Raw genomic sequence first — 14431 nt, forward strand, 5'->3', positions numbered from 1 at the left:
GGCAACTCTATTTAATATTCTGTAATAACCTAAATGGGAAAAGAATCTGAAAAGGAATGGATACATGTATACGTATAACTGAATCACTTTGCTGTACACCTAAAACTAACACATCATTGTTAATCAACTATACTCCAATATAAAATTAAATTTTTTAAAAAAGATTGTTTGTATCCTACAGCCAAGTCCAGGTTCAAGGGGTGGGAAAACAGACCCAACCTCTTGATGGGAGGAGCAGTAAAGTTAACTTGCAAAGGGCGTACAGGCAGAGACGGGGTTGGAGCATGGAATTTGTAGCCTTTTTTTTGCAATCAACCGCTTTGTACAGAGTCCTCCGAGCACAAACCTCCTTCCTCACCCCATGAAAAATACAGTGCTTCTCATCCTTGCTTCTCACAGTCACTTGCTTTGCCTCTTAAGTAACTGGGTCCCACAGAGATGTCACAATATTCCAACATGATAAAATTCCAAAAGAATAGCTAGTGTTCCACATTAGCCAGCGATTTATCGATTTCATCCACGCACTAGTTGCTTTTATTCTCAGGGTCATTCATGCATACGACAAGTAAACTTTTTTTTAACGTATTTGTTTCTCTGTTAAAGATTTCTTTTACGGGACAGTTTTACTCAGACACCCTGCTTGTGGGTGGTGGCTTTCTGCCCAATAGCAACACTACGAATTATATTTACGAAATCAACATGCTATAAGATAGTAGCACACTAAATTATAAATATAATGCTTGGGTGATTGTTTATTGCTTGTACCGTATATTTTTCACACATCATCGTGTGGATGTTTAAAGGTCAGGATTGCATTTACACTTGAGTTGTCTAAAATAAGAAAGCCATAACCAGGAAATTCAACAATATATTTTCTTGTGCATGCTCTATTTTCTCTCTGGCCAAGTCCTCAAGAAGTTGGAAAACACACAACCTTGTGTGCATCCTGGGGTATGGGAGCGACATGGGGCAAGGAAGCTCCAATTTTTAAATTTATTTCTCTATCTATCTATCTATTTACTTTGGCAGTGCCGGGTCTTAGTTGCAGCATGTGGGATCTTCGTTGTGGTATATGGGATCTTTTAATTGCAGCATGTGGACTTCTTAGTTGTGGCATGCATGCTTCTTAGTTGCGGCACGCATGCAGGATCTAGTTCCCCGGCCAGGGATCGAATCTGGGCCCCCAGCATTGGGAGGCTGGAGTCTTACCTGCTGGACCACCAGGAAAGTCGCTGCAATTTTTTTTTTTAATGTTGCAAGTTGCTAAGAATCATTAGGTTCTCATTGGTACTGGTGACATTCAACATATTTAAATTTGGAAAGACCTAACGTTAGTATTCCTTCTTGCTGTATGGGTCTAGAATTTTGTGAAAAGCTCAGTCAAATGCAGCCCATTTATTCCAGTCATAAAGAGAACAGAGAAAAACGACTAGGGATCTGTTCCAAATGCTAATCTCTTCTCGTAAGTAGCACTCCAAGTAACATGTGAATTTACTCCTCTATCAAAAGCACCCATGAGATGTATTAGCTGCCCTTACGGGTCATCTGTAGGTGCCTCTTTATGTGTGTGCATGGAAGTAAGTGTATCTGTGTAGTAGAATTTTTTTCCTTCGGATGTAACGTTACATGAAGTACCAGTCTCTTTCTAAACTTGTCCTCTTTCTGGGTTTAGATATGTCATTAATGATATAATATAGGGGTTGCCAAATTTTTCCCATAAAGGGCCAGATAACAAATGGATTTAGGCTTTTCAGGCCATATGGTCTGTCCCAACTAAACTCTGCTGTGGTGGGCATGAAAGCCACCACAGACAATCTGTAAATGCATGGGCATGGCTGTGTCCCAATAAAACTTTATTTACGGACACTGAATTCTTCATGTATTTCGTCACATGTCACGAAATACCATTCTTCTAAAAAAATTTTTGCAACCATATATATACAAGTGTCAAAACCCCTTAGTAAAAGTGGTGGGGGGAGGGATAAATTGGGAGGTTGGGATTAACATACACACACTGCTACATATAAAATAATCAACGAGGACCTCCTGGATAGCACAGGGAACTCTACTCAGTATTTTTTAATAATGTGTGAGGGAAAAGAATCTGAAAAAAAATATATGTATGTAGAAATGAATCACTTCACTGTACACCTGAAACTAACACAACATTGTAAATCATCTATAATTCAATTTTTTTAAAGGGGGGGAAAAAGAATGTTACAAAAAAAAACTCTCTTAGTAGTCTACAGACTCCTGATCTACTGCATTAATTAACGGAGCAACCACCTGACAAAGGAAGCAAAGAGTCCAGACATGAGTCCTCCAATGCCATTTTAGCATCTCTATTTTCTCTATGAACACATTTCTCTGTGAAAGCTAATTTCTTAACATTTTTAAACAACCCTGCTTTTATATATAACCACAAGAAAGAGTTACTTCTTTGTGCCTCTGTATTTTTTTTAAGATAAAAGCCATTTGATAGCAAATTAGTCTTCCCTTTCTTTATTTGCACATAATTTTGTAAGTTTAGCTCTTTCCTTTTCCTTATTTATTCTTTACAAAGCTTCATATTTCTTTGTCTGAGTGATATGACAATGATCTGTGAATTGGCAACACAAGTAATAAATCACTAAGTTGTGGAACAAAACTCATTCTGATAATGGCAGCTTATTTCTCCATCCAAGAATCAGCAAATTCCATCCTTAAGACCTTCCATTATATATTGTAGTTCTAGCCCCATACTGTCTTTGATTATAGTATATCATAAAGACCTGTGTTCAATCTGATCCTTTTTGATTTTCCAATTTAGATCTCAAGAAGTGAATAAAATCAATGTCAGCATTTTGACAGTGGTAGTAGTTCAGACTTTGTTCAGCATTTTTTCTTATAACTTATGTTCCTCTATGTTCTCGTGATACATAGAGAATGTTTCGCAGTGTTTGCATTTATCTCATTGCATTGAATGTTTCTGTCTGATACAGAGAAGGCTGGATGCCTCCATGTCCAGATAAAACTGCTCCACAGTTCATCTCATTCTGGATGGATTAAGCAGGTCTAATGAATCTTTTCATATTACTTTGCCATCTGACGCCTTATGACGTTTTTTGGTAAAAATATTACGCTGGATTTATTTATTTATTAGTAGAAGCTTTAACGTTGTAGGTGGCTCTTTGAATACTAAACCTATTTGATTTGCTTTTCCCATAGTCAAGATGACATGACATCAGTCTATTCTGAGTGGGTGAATGTTCCCCTTGAGGCACTTCCACTCAGGTATTATTTACATCCTCCTTCATTCCTGTGTTACCACCACAAAAAAAAAGTGCATGGATCTATATTTTTCAACATAGGTCTTTTCCTTCTTCAGCTTAACCATGAATTCAATTCAGTGGCTTTGGGGGACTCACTGGGCACTGAGTTTGGTGCCAGAGACTGTGAAAGGTACAAATATGAGTGAGACATGCCCAGTCGCAAGGCACTTACACTTGTCCTGAGGAAGAAGAGCTCAAACACCAACAGCTACTAAATGGAACAGAATATGTGGACTGGGTTTTAGATGGAGGGTCTTAGGTAATGGAGAGATTACTTACTGCAGGTCTCATAACCTCGATTTTAAGTTTCTTTTGCCATGCCTATTAAAGTACTGCCACTACTGTCCTCTCCCGTCTGATGAGATGAGGTAGCCTCTTTCTGCTTTGAGGTCTAACTATGAAACTTTAAACTATGAAATTAAAAATGCTTATTCCCTACACCTACCAAATTTATTCAGTATTCTTTTACGGAGAAGAAAAGCTAAAAAAAGATGCTGAGACATAACCAATTTTCTGTTTTGACTTTATCATCTCATGCAGTCAAAAATTTGCTGATTAATTATGAAAAAAGTAAAACCACTGAATCGAAGAACTAGTGGGGCTGATTTTTGGAATATAAATTGAACTGACTGGCTGAACTGACTGCTCAGTTCAGACTGGTCGAGCTGAAGCCTGGGCAGAGGCAGGGGCAGGTTAAAGCTGTGTCTAGGAAAGCAGGGGTGCAGTTATTAAGGATCAGAGGTGAGAGGAGGTGATGGGGTTCAGAACTAAGAAAGCAATCAAGATTTGGCAGACCTGAGATGTGATCAGGGCAAGCAGTGGCCCCCAAAACACTGATAGAAACATCAACCAAAAATCTAAACCAGGGACCCCAAAGGAAGACATTCTAAGAGACTGAAGGAAAAGAGTAATTTAGCAGAGAATCAAATTAAAGGTGAGAAAAGACCCTGATAAAAAGAATCAAAGGCTTATAGAAAGGAATGAAGTACTGATATATGCTACAACATGGATGACCGTCAAAAATATTAAGTGAAAGAAGCCAACCACAAAAGACTTCAACTGTATGATTCCATTCATGTGAAATGTCCAGAACAGGGAAATCTACAGAGACAGAAGGTACATTAGTGGTAGCCTAGGCTGAAGGGAATGGGGAGTAGGGAGTGACAGCTCATGGGTATGGAATTTCTTTTTGGGATAATGAATATGTTCCAAGATTGATTTTGGTGATGGTTATACAACTCTGTGAATATTCTAAAAGCCACTGAATTGTATACTTTAAATTGCAAATTGCATGGTTTGTGAATTATATCTCATTTAATTATATCTTATTTTAAAAGTTAAAAAAAAGGGGCTTCCCTGGTGGCGCAGTGGTTGGGAGTCCGCCTGCCGATGCAGGGGAACACAGGTTTGTGCCCTGGTCCGGGAAGATCCCACATGCCGCGGAGCGGCTGGGCCCGTGAGCCACGGCCACTGAGCCTGTGCGTCCGGAGCCTGTGCTCCGCAACGGGAGAGGCCACAGCAGTGAGAGGCCCGCGTACCGCAAAAAAAAAAAAAAAAAAGTTAAAAAAAAAAAGGGCTTCCCTGGTGGCACAGTGGTTGAGAGTCCACCTGCCGATGCAGGGGACGCGGGTTCGTGCCCCGGTCCGGGAAGATCCCACATGCCGCAGAGCGGCTGGGCCCGTGAGCCATGGCCGCTGAGCCTGCGCGTCCGGAGCCTGTGCTCCGCAACGGGAGAGGCCACAACAGTGAGAGGCCCGCATACCACCAAAAAAAAAAAAAAAAAAAAAGTTAAAAAAAAAAAAGAATCAAAGGCTTGTCTTCACCTAGGACTTTTTACTCTCTTCCTGCGAAACCCTGGACCAAACCCCTGGGCTGTTCAAAAGAGCTCACAATTATGGACACTGGACTCCAGTAAAGAGAAAATTAAGAGGACTGTAGTTCCCTGAAGCAGAAGCTGAAGCAAACATTCTTTTATATCGCTTCTGTAAGACTTTCACCGAAAGATTTTTATTTTTTAAAGACAGACATCATCGTTAAATTAGCACTTAATTTAGCAAACTATGAGGTTTAACTATTTGGGTTAAAATTCAGCAAAGGTTGGATCCTGATACTCCTGAGAATGTCCATGAGAATACAGTATAAATCAAGAGCTTCAAGCTTTTAGTTCTCACTCTACAAGTACTTAAATGGCCAATTCGGAACTTGAAATAGGTACATATTTTCTTCTCCATTTCCAAGCTGGCACTGTTTCTCTTCCTTGTAAAGGACTTTATGTGAGAGTTCTCTGATGAAAGGTATCGCTCTGATAAGTGCAGGTGCTACTGGAACACAGCCCGTCACCACCAGCTCAGACATGAAGAGTTGTATCTACAGATCACAGTGAAATTGAAAAGAGCAGGAGTTGGCCCCATGGAGGGATCTAATGGACCGGCAGCTGTCAGTTCATTGTTTAAACGCTTGCTGTTCCTCAATGGTGAATTTTTTCCCCTAGAAGCTAGCTCAAACCAACATATGACCCTTTTGTATAATCTATATAGACTGCTGGTTTACTGCAGAGCACTTGAAACCGAAAATACAAAAGCTTTCTTTGAGTGTTAAAACGAAACAACTTCTGACTTGCTCTGAAAATGCACATTGTGGAGATTCTTATCTGGATGGGCCTCTGATTTCCAGCCAAGTTTGGAGGAGGATGGTCTAATAATAAACCAGCAAAGCAGTCTGAGTAGTAAATTCACATAAGAGCTTTTCAGAAAATGTGGAGATAAAATCCAAAAAAGAAACTCTCAAAACAATCCCCAAACTAATAAATTTCACTCCTCCACCTCCCCTATGATGAAAATGAAAGCACAAAAGAACAAGCCTCCTTGTACTAGTAAGAGTAGGTTATTTTCTTTCTTTGTTTAAAAAAACAAAGCACTTTTTAGCTGCTTCTGATTATGTTTAAAACTACATACTGATAGGAGAACATTGGAAAATACCCATAATCCCACCATTCTAAAATAACCATCTTTTTTCTGTAGATATCTACACTGGGTTTTTTTATATGAAAGTTTTATCACACTGTGTGTACAATTTTATAAGAGTAAGTTATTCTTGAAAAGGTAGCGAAGGTCAGTTGAACCTTTGACAAACGTCAGCTGTGAAGGTTAGTTGATGACAACAGTTCTCACTTCTCTGATATGCTTTCTTCCATGGCTTCTGCCAAATGTAATACATCTTGCAGGATCAAAAGAGACAGTAACACTTTAACAAAGGAAGAGAAAAATCAGTCGAGTTAATGGCACAGAGATTTGGAGCAGAATCAAATCCTGGTCTTAGCCTTTTGACAGTTCCCCTATGTTAGTCAGCAAAAAAATGTGTGAGTTTCTCAATTCATCCTATTTTACCCCCAAATCAATCTAACTTCCCCTTATGTGGGCCCCCAAATGATCATGAATGCAACTAGAAGATGTGCTCTAGATGCAGCTGGCTGAACCCAAATAAAATGTCTATGGCATGTGAGTATGTGCGTATTTGAGCGCGAGTGTGGACACGTGTATTTATGTGTGCATGCACACCTGTGTGCACACACTCATTTGTAATGAACACCCCTAAACAAAAAGCATTTTAGTTTCCCAAAGGGCAACACTCAATAATCATGAACTAATTGTGATAAAAACTACCGTTTACTAAGTACTAACTAAGCTCTGTGCTAGTGATGATGCTTGCCTTATCTATAGGCAAATCAATCGATGTGATACACCACATTGACAAAAAGAAAGGAAAAAACCACATGATCATCTCAATAGATGCAGAAAAGGCATTTCACAAAATTCAGTGTCCATTCATGATAAAACTCTCATCAAAGCGGGTAGAGAGGAAACATATCTCAACATAAAGGCCATTTATGGCAAACCCACAGCCAACATAATATTCAATGGTGAAAAGCTAAAAACCTTCCCGCTAAATTCAGGAACAAGAAAAGGATGCCCACTCTTACCACTTCTAATCAACATAGGATTGGAAGTCCTAGCCACAGCCCTCAGACCGCAAAAAAAAAAGAAATAAAAGGTATCCAAAGTGGAAGGGAAGAGGTAAAACTGTCACTGTGTGTAGGTGACATGATATTCTATACAGAGAACCCTAGTCTCCACACAAAAATTATTAGAAATAAAAAACAAACAACCCAATCAAAAAATGGACAGAAGACCCAAGTAGACGTTTCTCAAAGAAGACATACAGATGGCTAAAAAGCACATGAAAAGTTGCTCAACGTTGCTAATTATTAGAGAAACACAAACCAAAACTGCAATGAGGTATTATCTCACACGGTTCAGAATGGCCATCATCAAAATGTCTACAAGTAATAAATGCTGAAGAGGGTGTGAAGAAAAGGGAACCCTCCTACACTGTTGGTGGGAATGTAAGTTGGTACAACCACTGCAGAAAACAGTATGGAGTTTCCTTAAAAAACTAAAAATAGAACTGCCATATGCCGCAGCAATCTCACTCCTGGACATATACCTGGAGAAAACCATAATTCAAAAAGACACATGCACCCCAATGTTCATTGCAGCACTGTTTACAACAGCCAAGACATGGGAGCAACCTAAATGTTCATCGGCAGATGAATGGATAAAGAAAATGTGGTAATATATAGAATGGAATATTACTCAGCCACAAAAAAGAATGAAATAATGCCATTTGCAGCAACAGGGATAGATCTAGAGATTATCATACTAGGTGAAGTAAGTCAGATAGAGAAAAAGTATCACATGATATCACTTATATGTAGAATCTTTAAAAAATGATACAAATGAACTTACAAAACAGAAACAGACTCACAGGCTTCAAAAACAAACTTATGGTTACCAAAGGGGAAAGGGGGTGAGCAGGAGGGATAAATTAGGAAGTTGGGATTAACATATATACACTACTATACATAAAATAGATAATCGGGCTTCCCTGGTGGCGCAGTGGTTGAGAGTCCACCTGCCGATGCAGGGGACACGGGTTTGTGCCCCGGTCCGGGAAGATCCCACATGCCGCGGAGCGGCTGGGCCCGTGAGCCATGGCCACTGAGCCTGCGTGTCCGGAGACTGTGCTCCACAACGGGATAGACCACCACGGTGAGAGGTCCGCGTACCGCAAAAAAAAAAAAAAAAGATAATCAACAAGGACCTAGTATATAGCACAGGGAACTCTACTCACTACTCCGTAATAGCCTACATGGGAAAATAATCTGAAAAAGAATAGATATATGTATAACTAAGTCACTTTCCTGTATACCTTAAACTAACACAACATTGTAAATCAACTATACTCCAATATAAAATTTAAAAAATTTTAATTAATAAAAGCTATTAGAACTAATGAATTCATAAAGGTAGCAGGATGCAATAGATTCCTGTATATTAATCTTGTATTTCTATACACTAATAATGAACTATCAGAAAAAGTAAAAAGAAAAAAATCCCACTCAAAATTGCATCAAAAACAAAATACCTAAGAGTGAACTTAAACACAGAGGTGAAAGACCTATATACTGAAAACTATAAAAGAATGATAAAGGAAACTGAAGATGATTCAAAGAAATGGAAAGATATACCATGCTCTTGGATTGGAAGAATTAATATTGTTAAAATGGCCATTTTACCCAAAGCAATCTACGGATTTAATGCAATCTTTATAAAAATATCCATGACATTTTTCACAGAACTAGAACAAATAATAATACAATTTATATGGAACCACAAAAGACCTAGAATTGCCAAACAATCCTGAGAAAAAAAGAACAAAGCTGGAGGTATAACCCTTCCAGACTTCAGACTATACTACAAAGCTACAGTAATCAAAATAGTGTGGTACTGGCACAAAAACAGACACAAAAATCAATGGACCAGAATAGAGAGCCCAGAAATAAACTCACACATGTATGGTCAATTAATCTACAACAAAGGAGGCAAGAATATACAATGGAGAAAAGCAAGTCTCTTCAACAAGTAGTGTCGGGAAATCTGGAGAGCTACATGTAAATCAATAAAATTAGGACATTCCCTCACACCTTATACAAAACTAAACTTGAAATGGTTTAAAGACCTAAATGTAAGATATGACACCATAAAATTCCTAGAAGAGAACATAGGAGAAATACTGTTTGACATAAACTGTAGCACTATTTTCTTAGATCAGTCTCCCAAGGCAAAAGAAACAAAAGCAAAAATAAATAAATGGGACCTAATCAAACTTAAAAGCTTTAGCTGCATAGCACAGGGAGATCAGTTTGGTGCTTTGTGACCACCTAGAGGGGTGGGATAGGGAGGGTGGGAGGGAGATGCAAGAGGGTGGAGATATGGGGATATACATATATGTATAGCTAATTCACTTTGTTATAAAGCAGAAACTAACACACCATTGTAAAGCAATTATACGCCAATAAAGATGTTAAAAAAAATAAACTTAGGGGCTTCCCTGGTGGCGCAGTGGTTGAGAGTCCACCTGCCAATGCAGGGGACACGGGTTCGTGCCCTGGTCCGGGAAGATCCCACACGCCGTGGAGTGGCTGGGCCCGTGAGCCATGGCCGCTGAGCCTGCACGTCTGGAGCCTGTGCTCCGCAACGGGAGAGGCCACAATAGTGAGAGGCCCGCGTACCACAAGAAAAATAAAAATAATAAAAAATAATAAATAAATAAACTTAAAAGCTTTTGCACAGCAAAGGAAACCATAAACAAAATGAAAAGACAGCCTAGGGAATGGGAGAAAATATTTGAAAACGATGTGACCAACAAGGGCTTAATTTCCAAAATATACAAACAGCTCACACAACTCAATATCAAAAAACAAACAACCCAATCAAAAAATGGGTGGAACCTCTAAATAGACATTTTTCCAGAGAAGACATACAGATGGCCAACAAGTACATGAAAAGATACTCAACATCACTAAGCACAGAAATGCAAATCAAAACTACAATGAGGTATCACCTCACACTGGTCAGAATGGCTATCATCAAAAATCTACAAATAATAAATGTTGGAGAGGATGTAAAGAAAAGGGAACCCTCCTACACTGTTGGTGGGAATGTAAATTGGTGCAGCCACTATGGAAAACAGTATGGAGGTTCCTTAAAAAACTAAAAATAGAATTACCATATGATCCAGCAATTCCACTCCTAGGTATATATGCGGAAAAAAATGAAAACTCTAATTCGAAAAGATACATGCATCCCAATGTTCACAGCAACACTATTTACAGGGACTTCCCTGGTGGTCCAGTGGTTAAGACTCTGTGCTTCCACTGCAGGGGGTGTGGGTTCAATCCCTGGTCAGGGAACTAAGATCCCACAGGCTGCGAGGCAATGCCAAAAAATAAAAATTAAAAAAAGAAAGAAACCAGCTTAACCCAACTTCTTAAAGATACAAATTAGTTTGATATTTTTGTGTTATATTTTCAGTATATTTATGATCTAAGTTCTGTACTTACCCCATACAAGGACACGATACAACGTGGTTTTCAATGGCAGACAAGATCTAAAAAGCAAAAGAGAAGTTAGAACCTTAGAAGGACAAAGGTTTTACATATTTTCATGACATATTCCATAATTTAACAATTGACTTAGGCAAGGATCTTAATATTACAAATCTGCAAAAAGTTTTCTCTGACTAGCTTACAAATCTGTTAGAACATTTTGGATTTTATTTTCCGTCAAAAAATTTCACACACAGGAAATTCATGGATCTTTAATCTCTTTCATAAAAAGATAATTTGAATTCAATTACACTTTACAAGATTAATTGTTAGAACTGGGTGCTGGGAAAAGATTGAAGACTAATTCTGAAAATACAGCATTGCTTAGTTCATTGTGGATAACAGTTAAAAATAAATATCCTGAGCTTGCTGAAACTGCCTTAAAATAACTTGTTCTACTTTCCTCACCACCCATACGTAAGATTGACCTCTCTACCATGAGTGCTATTAAAACAAAACATAAACATTTTAGATATGCATTATGCCCTATGAGGAATGGTCTCTAGTTAATAAGCAAGAAACAAGCTCATTTGTAACATTAGAAATTCAAATACTGATACATACAATGTTAATTTAAAAATGTGCATAGGCATTTAATATGAGGAATTACTACTTCACTCAACTTGTGTTTAGCTGTGATTGTGGAATAACAAAAAGCTAGGTGTAATAGTAATTATATTAATCACCTACATGCATACCCTTTCATAAACATGTCTGGTTTCTGTAATTCTTTTGCTTTTTATGTTATACTTGCTTTGATTATATTTATTGAAATATAATTGATGTCTCTTGAATCTAATAAAACAGTTAGGCTTGGATTTTATGTCTTTTTTATTTTAGTTTTATAGGATTTTACTGTTTTTTGGGTTTTTTTTTTTTTTTTTTTTTTTTTTTTTTTTTTTGCGGTACGCAGGCCTCTCACTGTTGTGGCCTCTCCCACTGCGGAGCACAGGCTCCGGACGCCCAGGCTCAGCGGCCATGGCATGTGGGATCTTCCCGGACCGGGGCACGAACCCGTGTCCCCTGCATCGGCAGGCAGACTCTCAACCACTGTGCCGCCAGGGAAGCCCAGATTTTATTGTATTTTTACAAAAGTATCGATATGCTATGAGCTGGAAGTTTTTAACGTCTAATAATTTACCACAGATAGCTTGAGAAGCACTGCCCTAATTGCTTCCACTTAGGAACCATGTTGGCCAACCAGGGAATCTGCATCCATCTCAGTCTTTTAGATTTGGGCTGGTCCAACTCACTCAACTGAATCCTAGAAGGTTTGGATCAAAGGATTTAGCACAAATAGTTCCCTGGCATCCATGCACTCAATCCTGTTTATATAGACTCAATTGCCTGACCCTCTTTAACCCCCATGTCCCATCCCAGGACCCCAAACCAAAAAGGAAGCGTGACAGAGTCATTCAGGCTATTGAGAAATGCTGACGGAAATATCTTTCCTTGTTTTCCTTTAAGAACACAGATGGAATGCACTGGGCTGAGGCAGAGGAGGTAAGTTGAAAATCAAGTTGACAAGGAGAAAAATGTTAAGAATAGAGCAGAAACTAATTATTAGAGAAATGCAAATCAAAACTACAAAGAGATATTGCCTCACACCAGTCAGAATGACCATCATGAAAAAATCTACAAACAATAAATGCTGGAGAGGGTGTGGTGAAAAGGGAACCCTCCTACACTGTTGGTGGGAATGTAAATTGATACAGCCACTATGGAGAACAGTATGGAGGTTCCTTAAAAAACTAAAAGTAGAGCTATCATATGATCCAGCAATCCCACTCCTGGGCGTATACCCAGAGAAAACCATAATGAAAAGAGTCATTTACCACAATGTTCATTGCAGCTCTATTTACAATAGCCAGGACATGGAAGCAACCTAAGTGTCCATCAACAGATGAATGGATAAAGAAGATGTGGCACATATATACAATGGAATATTACTCAGCCATTAAAAAGAATGAAATAAAGCCATTGGTGGCAACATGGATGGACCTAGAGATTATCATACTAAGTGAAGTAAGACACAGAAAGACAAATATCATATGATATTGCTTATATATGGAATCTAAAAAGAAATGATACAAGTGACCTTATTTACAAAACAGAAACAGACTCACAGACTTAGAGAACGAACTTATGGTTACCAGGGAAGAAGGGTAACAGGTAAGGATAGATTGGGAGTTTGGGATTGACATGTACACACTGCTGTATTTAAAAGAGATAATCAACAAGGGAAAGAAAAGAATGAATAAACAACCTGTGGTATATTAATGAAATACTACTTAGCAATAAAAAGGGTAAGACCACTTGTGCAATTCAGTAAGATAGATGAATCTCACAAACATTTTGCTATGCAAAACAAGATGGAAGACGCGGAGATCACCTTCCTCCCCACAGATACACCAGAGATACATCTACGCGTGGAACAACTCCTACGGAGCACCTACTAAACGCTGGCAGAAGACCTCAGACCTCCCGAAAGGCAAGGAACCCCCCCACGTACCTGGTTAGGGCAAAAGAAAAAAATAAACAGAGACAAAAGGATAGGGACGGGTCCTGCACCAGCAGGAGAGAGCTGTGAAGGAGGAAAAGTGTCCACACACTAGGAAGCCCCTTCGCGGGCGGAGACTTCGGGTGGCGGAGTGGGGGAGCTTGGGGGCCGCGGAGGAGAGCACAGCAACAGGGGTGCGGAGGGCAAAGCGGAGAGATTCCAGCGCAGAGGATCGGGCCGACCAGCACTCACCAGCCCGAGAGGCTTATCTGCTCGCCCACCGGGGCGGGCGGGTCAGGGAGCTGAGGCTCCGGCTTCTGTCGGAGCGCCGGGAGAGGACTGAGGTTGGCGGCGTGAACACAGCCTGCAGGGCGTTGGTGCACCGCGGCTGGCCGGGAGGGAGTCGGGGTGGAGGGGTCTGGACCTGCCGAGGAGGCAAGAGACTTTTTCTTCCCTCTTTGTTTCCTGGTGCGCGAGGAGAGGGGATTGAGAGCGCTGCTTGGAGGAGCTCCAGAGACGGGCGCGAGCCGCGGCTAAAAGTGCGGAGCCCAGAGACAGACATGAGACGCTAGGGCCGCTGCTGCCGCCACTGGGAGGCCTGTATGCGAACACGGGTCACTGTCCACACCCCCTTCTTGGGGGCCTGTACGGCCCGCCACTGCCAGGGCCCCAGGATCCGGGGACGGCTCCCCCGGGAGAGCGCACGGCGCGCCTCAGGCTAGCAGCGTCACGCCGGCCTCTGCCGCTGCGGGCCCGCCCCCGCACTCCGTGACCCTCCCTGCCTCCCGGCCTGAGTGAGCCAGAGCCTCCGAATCAGCGGCTCCTTTAACCCCGTCCTGTCTGAGCAAAGAACAGACGCCCTCCGGCGACCTACACGCACAGGCGGGGCCAAATCCAAAGCTGAGCCCCAGGAGCTGTGCGAACAAAGAAGAGAAAGGGAAATCTCTCCCAGCAGCCTCAGAAGCAGCAGATTAAAGCTCCACAATCAACTTGATGTACCCTGCATCTGTGGAATACATGAATAGACAACGAATCATCCCAAATTAAGGATCCCTGTGGATGAAAGGCTCTTGGTGCTGCAGCCAGGAGTCAGTGCTGTGCCTCTGAGGTGGG

At 40.6% G+C, this 14431-nt stretch overlaps 1 long non-coding RNA gene across 1 annotated transcript in view; it reads right to left on the minus strand.

The window, feature by feature from the left end:
- LOC132513836 (uncharacterized) overlaps positions 1-14431 on the minus strand; it is a 202531-nt gene that overhangs the window by 159249 nt on the left and 28851 nt on the right. The window contains exon 2 of the long non-coding RNA XR_009538550.1: positions 10774-10820. This is a non-coding gene — a long non-coding RNA (uncharacterized LOC132513836). The remainder of the gene's footprint in view (positions 1-10773; positions 10821-14431) is intronic.

This window comes from Lagenorhynchus albirostris, chromosome X (genome assembly GCF_949774975.1).
Source record: "Lagenorhynchus albirostris chromosome X, mLagAlb1.1, whole genome shotgun sequence".
In the NCBI taxonomy this organism is placed as follows: domain Eukaryota; kingdom Metazoa; phylum Chordata; class Mammalia; order Artiodactyla; family Delphinidae; genus Lagenorhynchus; species Lagenorhynchus albirostris.